General features: G+C 44.0%; 1 protein-coding gene across 7 annotated transcripts in view; it reads left to right on the top strand.

The window, feature by feature from the left end:
- PXK (PX domain containing serine/threonine kinase like) overlaps positions 1 to 15,408 on the top strand; it is a 100,252-nt gene that overhangs the window by 7,540 nt on the left and 77,304 nt on the right. The window contains exon 1 of one of the 7 annotated variants that reach the window (XM_074403590.1): positions 10,063 to 10,081. The exons of the other annotated variants lie outside the window; for them this stretch is intronic. The gene's annotated coding sequence lies outside the window, so the exon portion shown is untranslated. Of the gene's footprint in view, positions 1 to 10,062; positions 10,082 to 15,408 lie in introns of those variants that run through there. 7 annotated transcript variants of the gene reach the window in all.

The raw sequence follows: 15,408 nt of genomic DNA, 5'->3' as shown, positions 1-15,408 counted from the left end.
ATTGTGTATTCATCACCACAGTCAATCTTAGAACATTTTCTTTCTTTCTTTCTTTTTTGTGAGATGGAATCTCACTCTGTTGCCCAGGCTGGAGTGCAATGGTGCGATCTTGGCTCACTGCAACCTTGGCCTCCTGGGTTCAAGTGATTCTCCTGCCTCAGCCTCCCAAGTAGCTGGGACTACAGGCACCTGCCACCATGCCTGGCTAATTTTTGTATTTTTAGTAGAGATAGGGTTTCACCATGTTGGCCAGGCTGGTCTTGAACTCCTGACCTCAGGTGATCTGCCTGCCTTGGCTTCCTAAAGTGCTTAGATACAGGCGTGAGCCACTATACCCTGCCAGAACATTTTCAATACCCCCAAAAGAAGCCTTAGTCATCACCCTGTTTTATAACTCAGAATATGTTATGTTTTCTTTTTAAACCTACAAGGCTACTAAACTAATTTAATATAAACACCTCTTTACCAAACTCCAGGATACAACCAAGTTGTTCTATTGTTATTGGAATTGTTTCAGAATATATTCTAAGCACAAGCTCTTCTGGCTAAACTTCTTTAAGGATCTCATCAGAAGGACTGCTTCTCTATCGATAAACACCCATGCACCTGTCTTTGTGACCTCTTAGAACCTCACTGACCTGGAGCCCATTCTTAGGCTGTGGATCTTAGGGTAAGAATCACTGTTGGAAAAACTTTTTTAGGCCAGGCACAGTGGCTCATGCCTGTAATCCTAGCACTTTGAGAGACTGAGAAGGATGACTAGCTTGAGGCCAGGAGTTCAAGACCAGCCTGGGCAGCATAGTAAAACCCCATCTCTACTAAAAATACAAAGATTAGCCAGGCAAGGTGGTTTGCGCCTATAGTCCCAGGCTACTTGGGAAGCTGAAGCCTGAGAATCCCTTGAACCTGAGAGGCAGAGGTTGCAGTGAGCCGAGATCATGCCAATGTACTCCAGCCTGGGAGACCGAGTGAAACTGTCTCAAAAAGAAAAAAAAAAGAAAAGAAAAGAAAAAAAGAAAAAAAAAAAGAAAACTTTTTGAAATTGTAAACTTAGAGTATTACTTATTTTAGTTGGTGGTAGTTGGTGAAACATGTGCATCTGAAAGATGTGCTATAATACCATCTAGCTCCTACTTTAAGCAAATCCTGTATTTAGAACAATAGATGAACTGTGTCCTGTGAGTTTGAAAACAAATCGCTTTGGGTTGCAGCCTGCCTAGTGCGCTTGAGCGTGTGCACTGATGACTTATTAGACAGTGGCATGGGGAAGGGCCGAGGGCTCTGTGCCGGAGAGCAGGGTTCTGGAGCACTAGTCATGGCTCCACCTGCTGTCGCAGCACCTCTTTATAATATTTAAACAAGGCTGCTCACATTTCTTTGATGTGTTCATCAGAAATAGGTCATTTCTCCTCATTAATTCAGTTGAGGCTTTTTTGCTGGACTGGGGGAAGTGAATGGAGTGTTGGTATGGGAGAATCCCAGATCTCAAAATGTGTATGAGCCACCTGTAATGGTGAAAAGGGAAAGCAGCGTTGTTCATTCATTGCCTTCCTTTTGAGCCTGCCCTTCCCCTAGGTAACAAGTGATTCCTGGGCAGTGACTCATTGCACTTTAGTCCTGCTCACGTCCCTCTTTGCAGAAGTAGAGGGACATGAAGCCAGAAAGAAGTGGGCCTGTTCACACCAGACCTCTAGCATCAGGCCAGCACCGCAGCACCCTGCCTGGTCCACAAGAGCACAGGGAATGGCAGAGTGTCACATTGCCATGCTGTAGGCATCTATGCATGTGACCATGTAGCCCACCCTATTTATCAGCAGCCTGGCACTGGTTTATTCCACAGGTACTTCTCAAGCTCTCGCTCTTTGATGGGCATTGTAGTCTCTAAGAATGCAGTGGTGAGCAGTCCCTGGTCTAGAGGATCTCATGATGTTGAGGTTGGACAGGAGGGTCTGTGCATAGAGGACTCACCTCTGCTTTTTCCCACTCTGTGGATGGTAAAGGGCACGGGCAGCTTGTTCTGCCTCTTTGAGGCTTGTTTTGTTTTTTTAACTCTAAATCCAGACTTTATGTATTGATATATTGCTGTGTTGATTCAGTTTTAAACTAGCCAGTCCCTGGCACATAGATAGTAAGCATGCAGCAAGCATTTGCTGAATAAGTGAATTTGAGAGTGAATTGGAGGTAAAGCTCAGGAAACCCTTCTTGTGTACTGCTACTGACCATCATACCTGTCAAGCAGGATACTGGGTACTTTTACCTCTTGCCAGCCACGCTGGATGTAATTTTCCTTCCTCTGAAATTCCCATAGAGTATATCTGCCCCAAAGGTACATTCATTTTATACATCTATTACTTCTTACTACCCTGTTTTCTGTTTATAACCCCCCTCCTCCAATCCCACACAGGTAAAACTGTGTATAATTGTGGAGAGCGACAATGGTTTAATGACCTTGGACAAATTGCTGCTTGATTTCTCCAGCCTCAGTTTCTTCATCTGTTAAGTGAGGATAGAAAGAGTATGTTAGGACTGCTGTGAGGATTAACTGAGCTCATCCACATGGATCATTCAGAACAGAGCCCAGCACTTAAGTGTCAGCTGTTTTGCTGTTTTTTACTGTTGTATTTGCCAGAGCACTCAAGTACTGCCTAGTGCTTTTTTGGTATTCAAATGTATGTTTTGAATGGGAAAAAAATTATTTATTTAAAAGTTTGTCTCACTGTCAACTGTGATTACTCTGCTAATAAGTGGCAAAAAACATCAGTGATACCTCACAGAGCAGCTTTCCCTGTTTTTTCCTTTTTACCCTGGAGTAACACTTTTTGACAGCCATGCTTCGGAGATGCAGCACAGGGCCTCCTTACCAGGCTGCAGAGTTGGCTATTGGTGGTCAATGGTGACAAAAAAGACAAGAGGTTGGCTGGGCGCAGTGGCTCATGCCTGTAATCTCAGCACTTTGGGAGGCCAAGGTGGGCAGATCACCCGAGGCAAGGAGTTTGAGACTAGCCTGGCCAACATGGCAAAACCCCGTCTCTAAATACAAAAAAAATTTTAGCTAGGTGTGGTGGTGGGCACCTGTAATCCCAGCTACTCAGGAGGTGGAGGCAGAAAAATTGCTTGAACGTGGGAGGCAGAGGCTGCAGTGAGTCAAGATTGCAGCATTGCACTCCAGCCTGGGCAACAAGAGCAAAACAACTCTCTGTCTCAAAAAAAAAAAAAAAAAGAAGAAGAAGAAGAAGAAAGACAAGTGGGCAGGCCATGGGGCTTAGTCTTGAGCTCCTGGAGGCCAGATCTGAAGGGAGGCAGCCCCTAGCGTGCCAGCTCTTCCTCTCCCAGCTTTTGTTAATCACTAGAGGGGTTCCAACATCGGTACACAGACATTTGATCTCGGGAACATTAACAGATACTTACAGAGTCTTCTGGGTGCCAGGTACTGTGCTGCCTGTTAAGATAAAAAGGTGAATGAAGCAGGAAGCTGACATCCTAGTGATGGATATAGCAGCCACAAAAGCAAAAATGAAGCAAAGTACCAAAGGGCTCTTCTGCCTGGGAGAGCCGTGCGCAGGGAAGAGGATGGTCAGGTCCTCCCTAAGGCTTAGGGAGCTCGAAATGGTTAACAGAGGAGCCAGCATTTCAGAGGAAATGTTCTAAATCAGCACGCCTCAGCCTTTTTTAACTTGCAAACGCCTTTCATAGTTATAGTGAATGATACAAACTCTAGAAGTGATTTTAAATAGAAAAAAAATTATTTAGATTAGTATATTACTAAAAATTACATTGCTTGGGATCTAAATTATATATATTTTTAAATTGTGATAAGAGGAATACAACTTAAGGCCCTGAGAAACAGCATCCTCAGACAACTTGTAGAATTACCATTTTTTGATGATTCTCACTTGTATTTCTCACTAACTTCTCACTAGCATGTGTTTTGTCATTGGCATTGCTTGAGCCTACATTTAGCCACTGGTTTATTATGAATGTAAATGAAATCATATATGACTAAGAGCAAAGTCAATTAGAATACTGTGTAATGGTAAAAACTGTGATAAACCAACTGAGTTATGAACACACTTATGACTTCTACAACTCATCCTATGCTTCCTGTGTGCCTATTTGGAAGCTCCTACTCTATTCTAGGTTAAAGGGAAAAAATATTTATGTTATTGTTTTATTGATATTTAAGTTATTATTTTTAAGAAGTAGAAATAGATGCCTAATAGCCTTTAACACATAAATCCTGAAACGCCTTCTGGGTCTCTTGTTGTTCATTCTCTTTCAAACTGTTAGTAACCCACCATAAGGATCTTGGTTTAAAAATCTGAAGAATGATTCTTCTCTGAGGCCAAGGTTACATTTGTAGACTTCAGGAGTTCATTAGTTCATTCAGCAGATACTGCTGTGAGTGTGCCCTGTGTTCCTGGCATGTCCTAGGCACTTGAGGTACAGGTCTAAGCAAGACAGACTTGGTTCCTGCCTTCGTCTGTTTATTCATTCTATCTGGGTTTATTTGGGAAGATTCTGATATGGGGTAAAAGATGGAAAGGGAAGACAAGAGCCAATTGTGGGGCCTCTTGGATTCCAGATTAAGGAATCTGAACAACAGTGAGGAGATTTGAGTGGATGCGTGGCTCATAAAAGTGGCATTTTAGGAAGCTTAATTTGCTGTCTGTGTACAAGGTGCAGTAAAAAGGGTGAAGGAAGACGAGAAGAGAGTCAAGGGTGATAATGGAACAGTGAAGTTAGAGAGGCCACAGCTCAGGTCTATGGCAGGGAGAGGACAGGAAGAGTCTGCCAAGTAGAGGCCACAAGGGAAACAGAGGCACCAAGAAATGATTAGAGAAGTAGTACAAGGTAGATGCAGGATAGCTGGCTTTCCCAGGAAGATGAAGAGTCTAAGTTTGGTTTTAGGTATCTTGAGTAATACTGAAAAGAGAGTGTTACTTGTCATGATAGCTGACATTGTTTAAGCATTCACTATCTGCCAAGCCAAGTGCTTTATAGTAATTCTATAATTTTTTTTTTTTTTTTGAGACAGTCTCTCTCTGTCATCCAGGCTGGAGTGCAGTGGTGTGATTTTGGCTCACTGTAGCCTCACCTTCTGGGCTCAAGCGATTCTCCCACCTCAGCCTCCTGAGTAGCTAGGTCCACAGGCTCACACCACCACACCTGACTAAGTCTGTTTTTTTTTGGAAGGGGAGGTGGGCAGAGTCATCTAGGCTGGAATGCAGTGATGTGATCTCGGCTCACCGCAACCTCCATCTCCCAGGTTCAAGCCATTCTCCTCCTGCCTTAGCTTCCCAAGTAGATGGGACTATAGGCATGTGCCATCACGCCTGGCTAATTTTTGTATTTTTAGTAGAGACGGGGTTTTGCCATGTTGGCCAGGCTGGTCTTGAACTCCTGATCTCAAGTGATTTGCCTGTCTTGGCCTCCCAAAGTGCTGGGATTACAGGCATGAGCCACCGTGCCCTGCCATGTTCATTTTTTATAAAGATGAGGTCTCGGCCGGGCGCGGTGGCTCAAGCCTGTAATCCCAGCACTTTGGGAGGCCAAGGCGGGTGGATCACGAGGTCAAGAGATCGAGACCATCCTGGTCAGCATGGTGAAACCCCGTCTCTACTAAAAATACAAAAAAAAAATTAGCTGGGCATGGTGGCGCGTGCCTGTAATCCCAGCTACTCGGGAGGCTGAGGCAGGAGAATTGCCTGAACCCAGGAGGCGGAGGTTGCGGTGAGCCGAGATCGCGCCATTGCACTCCAGCCTGGGTAACAAGAGCGAAACTCTGTCTCAAAAAAAAAAAAAAAAAAAAAAAAAAAAAAAAAAAAAAAAAAAAAAAAAAAAAAGATGAGGTCTCACTATGTTGCACAGGCTGGTCTGGAACTTCTGTGCTCAAGGGATTAAAATTTCTTTTTCCCTCTGTTTCTCTCTTTCTGGTCAATTTTGTTGAAATACATTTACATACAATGAAATTCACCAATTTTAAGTATACAATTTGATAAATCTTGACAAATACTCTCTCTCTCTCTTTCATCACTCCAATTATTTCCTTGGTGCCCCTTTGCAGTCCCTGCTCTCCCTCTGGTCCCTGGCAACTACTCTTCTGCTTTCTCTTACTATTGTTTCATCCTTTCTATTAATAGAATGTCATCAATAAGTGGAATCTTAGACAACATAGTCTGTTTTTTTTTTTTTTTTTTTTTTTGGTCTGGCTTCTTTCACTTAGCATAAAGCTTTGAAATTCTTCTATGATGTTATATGTTTCTTTTTATTACTGAGTAGTATTCCATTGTATGGATTTAACATTAATTTATCTATTCACCAGTTGGTAGATATTTGGGTTATTTCCAGTTTGGGGCTATTATGAGTAGAGCTGCCATGAATATTTGGGTAAAATCTTTATGTAGATATATATTTTCATTTCTCCTGAGTGAATACCTAGGAATGGAATTGCTGAGTGATAGGCTAAATGTATGTTTTAACTTTATAAAAAATTGCCAAACTTTTCTAGATTTTTGTTTTACCTTCATGATAGTTCTGAATTGTATTTGTTATTATCTCAATTTTTTTAGTTGAAGAGAATGAGGTGCAAAGAGGGTAAGAATGAAGGTTTGTATGAGGCTAGTGAATTTTGTTTTGTTTTTCTGAGATGGAGTCTTGCTTTGTCACTCAGGCTGGAGTGCAGTGGTGCCATCTCAGCTCACTGCAACCTCCACCTCCTGGATTCAAGTGATTCTCTTGCCTCAGCCTCCTGAATGCTGAGACTACAGGTTCGTGTGACCACACCCAGCTAATTTTTATGTTTTATTATTAGGGATTGGGTTTTGTTCTGTTGGCCAGGTTGGTCTTGAACTCCTGGCCTCAAGTCATCCGCCTGCCTCTGCTTTCCAAAGTGCTGGGGTTACAAGACTAGTGAACTTTGAATGAAAGAAATAAGAGTTGGCAGCCATCCCTAAGCTGGTCTGTTGTCAGGGACTGCAGAGTGGTAGACCTGATTGATGGCTCCACTAAGCATTGGTTAGAAGAGGGCAAGCTAGTGGTCCCCTTCTGAACCACAGAACCAAAGATTTCGGTGACCATTTTCTCAGTTCTTCCATTCTGGCTGCATAGGGATGGAGTTAATTCATTACATAAAATGGAGATAGGGCAGTGCTGTCCAATGGAAATACGGTGCTGGCCACATATATAACTTTACATTTTCTAGTAGCCACATTATAAAAGTACAAAGAAACAGGTAAAAATAATTTAAATAATATATTTAACCCGATATATTAAAAACATTATAATTTCAACATGCAATCATTATAAAAATTATTACTGTGCTCAGTGCAGTGACTAATGCCTGTAATGTCAGCACTTTGGCAGGCTGAGGAGGGAGGATCTCTTGAGGCCAGGAGATTGAGACCAGCATAAGCAACTTAGCAAGACCTAGTCTCTACAAAACTTAAAAAAAAAAAAGGTATGGTGGCACACACCTGTAGTCTCAGCTACTCAGGAGGTTGAGATAGAAAAATTCCTTTAGCTCAGGAGGTGGAGGCTGCAGTGAGCTATGATTGCACCACTACACTCCAGCCTAGGTAACAGGGTGAGACTCTATCTGTATTTTTTTTAATTAATATATTTTTACATTCCTCTTGTCATAAAAGTATTTGAAATCTGATGTGTATTTTACAATTACAGCATGTCTGAATTGGGACTAGCTGCATATCAGGTGCTCAGTGGCCACATAATGCTTGTGGCTACTATAATGGACAGCACAGATACAGACATTAAAAATAATATCTGCCAAGTATAGTAGCTCATGCCTGTAGTACCAGTTACTAGGGAAGCTGAGGTGGGAGGATCACTTAAGCCTAGGAGTTCAAGGTTACAGTGAGCTATGATTGCACCACTGCACTCCAGCCTGGGCAACAGAGCCAGACCCCATCTCCAAAAGAAATTAAAAATAAAATCCCAAATGTATTGTTATGGAAAGAGATCCATGCTGTATTAAGTGGGAGAAAAGTCAAGTTATAACACACTGTTTAGTATGCTTTCATTTTCATAAATATCCTTTTTTTTTTTTTTTTTTTTTTTTGAGATGGAGTCTTACTCTGTCACCCACACTGTAGTACAGTGAGATTTCGGCTCACTGCGTGACCTCTGCCTCCCAGGTTCAAACAATTCTTCTGCCTCAGCCTCCCAAGTAGCTGGGATTACAGGCGCCTGCCACCACGCCTGGCTGGTTTTTGTATTTTTAGTAGAGACAGGGTTTTACCATGTTGACCAGGCTGGTCTTGAACTCCTGACCTCAGGTGATTCACCAGCCTCAGACTCCCAAAGTGCTGGGATTACAGGCATGAGCCACAGCACCCGGCCACATTTTCATAAATATCTATGTTTATACCTGCAAATAAACAGTCTGTAACTGCACACTATCCAGTATTCTAGCCACTAGACTAATAAAATTAGGCTAAAAATTCAGTCCCCTTGTCACCCTATCCACATTCCAAGAGCTCAGTAGTCCCTTGTGCATAGAGGCTACCATATTAGATATCAAGCCTTAGGTCACTGCTCTCTTCAAACTGCTGAACTAGTTAAGAAAGACTGCGCTTAATGGATAGGACCTGCTAGCCCTGCAGCCATTGGGATTTTATAACCATTGAGGCCCAGAGCCTCTGTGGTTTTTAAGAGTAAACACACTGGAAGGAAGCTCATTGAGGTGCAACCGTTATTAGTACCTTGGGGAGTTTAACAGCACAGTGTGGAAGCAAAACAGGTCCCAGTGGCTGCAGGGCTAGCAGGCCTTGTTCCGTTTTTGTACAACTGAAATTAACTGCCATTCAAATTGCTGAGGACCATGTAAACCTGATGTCCACTTTAGGCATGTTCTTATAAAAATGTTCCTTTCTGCTGTTTCTTAACTGCCTAATGTACATGATGGGGCTTGCTGAACATTCAGGAGAAAAAAATAGTTTCTTTCTTGTACACAGCTTCTAGGTGGTGCTCAGATTACAGTCAGCTCCAGCAGTTTCTGTCCATGTAGTAGGAAGTAGGCTGCAAAGTGTAGGGGTATTAAAACCAGGTGGTTGTGGTGTTCTAAGAGCTCTATTGCTATAGTAACTTGTTCTCCAGGCCCAGGGTCTTGTCCTTACTCTGCCTTTCACCCTCTCAGCTTCCCCCTGACTTGATAGACTTGTTCTGGCTGTCCAGCTGTACTCTGTTCATCAAAATGAGACTTTGGAGCATGTGAAAGCATTGTGTCCAAGGGCAGAGAGGTAGGAACTGCTGTGCCCCTGGGTCAGACCAGCCTGGGGCAGGGTCCGTTCTCATCACTTACTAGCTGTACCCTTGTTGAAGGCTTCTACCCTCTCTGAGCCTCAGGATTCTTGTTGTATAAGAGATGGATTGAGGCCTCCCTCCAAACATTGCTGGGAGATGGAATAAACTGAGGGCTGGATGGCAGAAAATAAGTGCCCCATAAGCAGAGCAGTTATGCCTCCCGCTCTGAGGATGTGGGTCTGCAGGGCATACATACCGTGGTCAATTCCACAGTTGGTTATGAAATTGGAGCTAGTGTCTCAGGATGACACAGCAACATTCTCAGACTAGTTAGGATAGATTTATGTGTAGTCAACTCTTCATTATTCTTAGTGATGGTGACCATGATTAAAACCAGTCGGGACTTCTAGATTGACTTCACCCCGTTGTTTGACACTTCTCTTCCACTAAATGCATTACCAGGCCAGTTACAAATAGAAGAGTTCATTTACTTTCCTTTCATCTTCTGTTTTCCCAGTATCCCCAGCACAGAGAGTACTGATGAGTAGTGAAATGACCAAAAGGTCCCTCGTCAAAGGAAGAAAGGTGATTGACTGCATTTATCATTGATAACATACCAAGCTCTTATCTAAGATCAGATAATCTCAATCCTTATCTCTCAGAATTCCTTATTTAATTTGATTTATTTTATTTTTCCAAAAAAGGTTCTCACTCTGTCGCCCAGGCTGGAGTGCAGTGGTGCAATCACAGCTCACTGCAGCTTCCATCTCTCTGGGCTTAAGGGATCCACCCGCCTCAGCCCCCCAAGTAACTGAGACTGAAGGTGCGTGCCTCCTAAAGTGCTGGAATTAACTGGTGTGAACCACCGCGCCTGGCCAGGATTTCTTATTTTAAAGTAGCATGTTTTAAATTACATGTGTAGCAAGCTGAGAAACTTTTCAAAAAATTGTTTTTTCCTGATTGTAAAAATAATTTATGCTCATTGAGGATAACCTGAAAAACATAGGGGAAAAAATAGCCAAAAATGGGCATAGAATCAAGGCAACAGAGGCTAGAGTCACGGATTCCTTAGAAATTAGAGACTGATACAATTGTTTCTGGTATTCAGAGAGAATGGCTGCTTTTTGTTTTTTCCTGAGCGTTCTTCGCAGTGCTGCCACTGTCCAGTGCTTGGTGATTAGAGCTGTGATACATTTACCTGCAGATACTTTTTTGTTGGCTATTTTCTTAGCAGGGAAGAAAACGAACAGTTACAAAGCTGGCCATTGTGCTGGCTGCTCTAAATATGCTGTCTTATTTCATATTCACCAGGACTGTGTTGGGAAGGTTATGATTTTGCAGATGAGGAAACTGAAGCACAGACACGTTAGGCTGCAAAGCTAGTAAGTGCTCGTTGGGCTTTCTTCTGGATCTCTGTGACTGGAAAGAGTGTGTCCTCTCCTGCTGGGGACTGTGGCTGTGCTATGGAGGAGGGATGGCACATTGTGGCTGATCATTACACAGTGACCAGCCCCTCTTTTGGGTTCCAGAAGGGCTCCCAGGTGGCCTGTCTTTGAGGCAATGGACAGTGGGGAAGATAGAGGAGACTTGGCCCAGGAGAGAGTGCTTCAGTCTCCAGTGGGTACTCAGGTCAGTGCCGGGGAACGGCGTGAGGGATGAGGAGCTGGCCACCTCAGATACCAGGGCCCACAGAAAACCATCATTTCCAGCGGATCAAAGTTTCTGTGTTACTGTCTTTTCTAGCCTGCTGAACTTGTAGTGGGTAGTTCTCTGAGATTATGTTCACTTCATCCATTTGTACAGTGTGAGGGCATTGTGAGGATTATTGAACAAGTAAAGGTTATATTTTGTTTTTAATGGCTATTTAATTGAGCTTCAGATTTTTAAAGTTTTTTTATTTTTGCTTTGATGTAAGATGGAATTACTGGGTTTCCATTTTAGCAAATTATGTAATTTGCGTGGGCGTCATTTAAGGATCATTGTACTATAGAATGCTGCAGGAAGTGGCTATTTAAAAAGCCTTACCCATTCTGTAGTCATGTTTGAGGTCAAAAGGATTTTGGAGTGCTTCTTTGTGGTGTTTTTCCTCTCTGGAACATCAGCTGTCTTTGAAGTCAGTGTGGAGACCAGCTCTCCTGGTAGGAGGGCAGGAGACCATCCCACAGCGGAGAGTGTAGACTTCAAAAGGCCCGGAGAAGGAAGAAGAGAAGCATGTATGATCATGGCGCCCATCTCACTGCAGGGATCAAAGCGTGTTTGTAATGTGTGCTTCGTCTCTTCTGTGAACATAAAGTAGAAACCGGGGTATTTGTTTTGCTAAAGTTAAAGCACACAATTCTATGAATTAGATTTTTAAATGAAATTTATTTCACACAGCTGAAAAGATGTGTTTGGCTTCATTCACCTGCCAAAATTTAGGTTAAGATGGTGATGATTCTTCAGATGCCTTTAAAAACCCTTAATGTTTTCATTAGTTTTGGGGCAGTTTTTGCATGTTATTGGGTTGCACAACAATTGAAATAAAACAAAGGTATGTTCTAGCACTGAAAATCTGCAGATGAAACTACAATAAATAATGACTACTTAGGAGAGCAAGGAGTAATCACTAATTTTAAGTGAAATATCAAGGACTGTAAGCAGCCAGGCCGGTGGCCAGTGAGCTGCAAGCTGAATTCTCTGAGAATTTCCTCAGAAACCTTGCTGTCCTCTAGGATGAGGTGGACTGCTGCCCGTGGCTGCAGCTGTTGTGCTGTGTGACACTGATTTTGAATAAGTAGAATAGCTAAGAGAGGGGAGTAAGTAAGGGATATTTAGGATATAATTAGTCTGACTAGGGTTTGCATGGGAAGAAAGGGTTAGGATAGTTCAGTCAGTTGTAGAAGAATGTAGAAGCTAGGCTAAGCCATTTGGATTTATCCTATGGGCCAGTGGGAGCCATGGAAGGTCCCAGAGCAGAGAAGTAGCATGGTGGTAGATTCCAGTCAGGTCACTTGTTTTCAGCATTCTTTTCAGGCCTTCCTGTGAAGAGAAAGTGCCAGGGGAGAAGTGGATTTCAGAGTGAACCCAGAGGAGTGATGTGGCTGGTGGGCGCTGGTGACAAACAGGCCTGCCTCCTCTCCCAGATCCGCCACTTTCTAGTCAAGGCATCTATCCTTCCCCAGATCCACCACTTAGTCAAGGCATCTATCCTTCAGAGACTCATTTCCTCCAGCTGAGGGAAATGGTTCTTTCTTGCTCCCCTTAAAGAGCACTGGCAGATGGTGTGAGTGGTGCCCATGGGAGCCACCACTGCAGAGCCCAGTATGAGGGATTTCTAGAGGCTCAGTTTAGATAGAAACCACACCCTCAAAAGATAGAAGAGCTGAGTCCTTAAGAGGAGGTGGGGAGGTATGGGTGAGGGGTGGAGGAGATTATGAGGTTTGGTTAGTGGTTGCTTCATCTGTTTCCTTCCACCTATGCAAGGGGTTTTATTTTTGTGGTGTGGAGCTGCTTCCGATTTTTTTTTTTTTTTTTTGAAATGGAGTCTCTCACTATCATAGGCTGGAGTGCAGTGATGCATCTCAGCTTACTGCAACCTCTGCCCTCCCAGGTTCAAGCAATTCTTCTGCCTCACACGCCCCAGTATCTGGGATTATAAGTGTACCACCACGACCAGACAGTTTTTGTAATTTTGGTAGAGACAGGGTTTTACCATGTTGGTCAGGCTGGTCTTGAACTCCTGATCTCAGATGATCTTCCTTGGCCTCCCAAAGTACTGGAATTACAGGTGTGAGCCACCACACCTGGCCTCCAATCACTTTACGAAGTTTTAGAACAATGGTTCTCACCCCTGACTGCAAGTTAGTATCAACTGAGGAACATTTAAGACTTGCCGACCAGGCACAGTGGCTCATGCCTGTAATGCCAACACTTTGGGACACTGAGGTGGGTGGGATCACCTGAGGTCAGGAATTCAAGACCATCCTGGCCAATGTGATAAAACCCTGTCTCTACTATGATTACAAAACTTAGCCAAGCATGGTGCGCGCCTGTAGTCTCAGCTACTCGGGAGGCTGAGGCACAAGAACTGCTTGAACCTGAGAGACAGAGGCGGAGGTTACCGTGAGCTGAGATTGTGCCACTGTACTCCAGCCTGGGTGACAAAGTGAGACTCTGTCTCAAAGAAAAAGAAGAGAGGAAAAAAAAACCAAAAGACTTACTAATGCCTGTGCCCAGGCCAGACAAATTAATTCAGAATCTGTGAGGGCACAAGCGTAGGTATCTTTTCATTTTTGTTTTTGTTTTTGTTTTTGAGACAGTTTCACTCCTGTGGCTCAGGCTGGAGTGCAATGGTGCGATCTTGGCTCGCCGCAACCTCCATCTCACAGGTTCAAGCAATTCTCTTACCTCAGCCTCCTGAGTAGCTGTGATTACAGGCATGCACCACCACGCCTAGCTAACTGTATTTTTAGTAGAGATGGGGTTTCTCCGTGTTAGTCAGGCTGGTCTTGAACTCCTGACCTCAGGTGATTCACCCACCTCGGCCTCCCAAAGTGCTGGGATTACAAGCGTGAGCCACTGCGCCTGGCCTGTAGGTATCTTTTCAAGTTATCTAGGTGATTCTAGAATGCAGCAGGGCTGAGACCCTCTGCCTTAGCAGTAGAGAGATGGGAACACTGACAGGTATCTCAAAACATTTCTGAACAGCTGTTGGTGTCTTTTTCTGTACTTTTAAGTTTCATGGCACATCCGATAGCTATGCCAAAAGGGAAGAGAGAATTAACATAGGCTAGGCTGGTTTGAGGTTTGCGTAAGTTTTGGCTTGAGCTCCTTAATACGTTTATTTCAAAGTAATCTGTATTTGTAGCCTTACTAAAGTAATTTGAGGCCAGACATGTTCAGTGTAAGTTTTCCTACTTAGTTTTCCTAAAAGTTCACCAAACCAAGCTACCTTTGAGTACCTGCTACTGTGCAGTGAAATCCCATGTACCCTTTCAGAAATTCAGGAAAACAAATTGCCAGTGGGGATACTTACTTGGAAAATGGTTAGTGTTGGGAGCATTGTCTTTTTTATTATTTTTTTTATTTTTTTTTTGAGATGGAGTTTCGCTCTTGTTACCCAGGCTGGAGTGCAATGGCGCGATCTCGGCTCACCGCAACCTCCGCCTCCTGGGCTCAGGCAATTCTCCTGCCTCAGCCTCCTGAGTAGCTGGGATTACAGGCACACGCCACCATGCCCAGCTAATTTTTTGTGTGTTTTTTAGTAGAGACGGGGTTTCACCATGTTGACCAGATGGTCTTGATCTGTTGACCTCGTGATCCACCCGCCTCGGCCTCCCAAAGTGCTGGGATTACAGGCTTGAGCCACCGCGCCCGGCCTGTGTTGGGAGCATTATCAATTCTAAAGTTGTGGAAATGACAGCCCCCACCTCTGTACCCTCAGGTAAGAGTCAATGGGTATACATCATTGGGGTGAACCAGCGCAGTCCGTGGACTAGTGAGGACTCTCATCTTTCCAAGTTACAGAAAGAGCCTGACCTCAGGACTTCCCCGGGTTGCCAGCTATGTCTGGCGGGTTGCAGGGTCTTGGGAGTCAGCAGGACTTGGTTTCCAGTTCCCAGCAGCTGCATCCTAGCTGTGTGACCTTAGATAGCTCACTCGATCTCGTTGACCTGAGATTTACCACCTAGGGTGGCTGTGAGGATTAATGAGAAGTATTGGGCTAGGGGCTTAGCAAAATTCCCAGCACATGGTCAGTGCTCATTTTAAGTTAACTCTCTTTTCCTCCCTCACTTAAGTCAGAAATCATGTGGTACTTAGTGCAAGTGCATTTCCAGTTTGAAAATCTTCAGCACCAGACCTCAGTGACTTGCCAGAATGCCTACATGCTGGGGCTGGACACAGCAGCCTCCCTGGCGTGCCAACATAGAGGGTGTTGTGTCAGGAGGGGCAGAAAGGAGCGGGCCCTTTGGGGAAGTGGCAGCACGTGGCAGGCTGAAATCCATCTGACTCAGGGCTGCTCTGCAGGGCTGTTAGCTCTCCTTTCCATGCTTGATGGACCTTGGTGGTTTATCTTTATGCACTCTGTCGATCCTGTTCCACATCAGAGAGGGCAGTAAAGATGGGAGTGATTCACTCTAGGATCCCAGGCTGCTGACTCCAGCTCGGGAG

Source organism: Saimiri boliviensis, chromosome 8 (assembly GCF_048565385.1).
Source record: "Saimiri boliviensis isolate mSaiBol1 chromosome 8, mSaiBol1.pri, whole genome shotgun sequence".
Classification (NCBI taxonomy): Eukaryota; Metazoa; Chordata; class Mammalia; order Primates; family Cebidae; genus Saimiri; species Saimiri boliviensis.
Note: the sequence above shows the minus strand (reverse complement) of the source record. Positions and strands in the feature narration are given on the sequence as shown.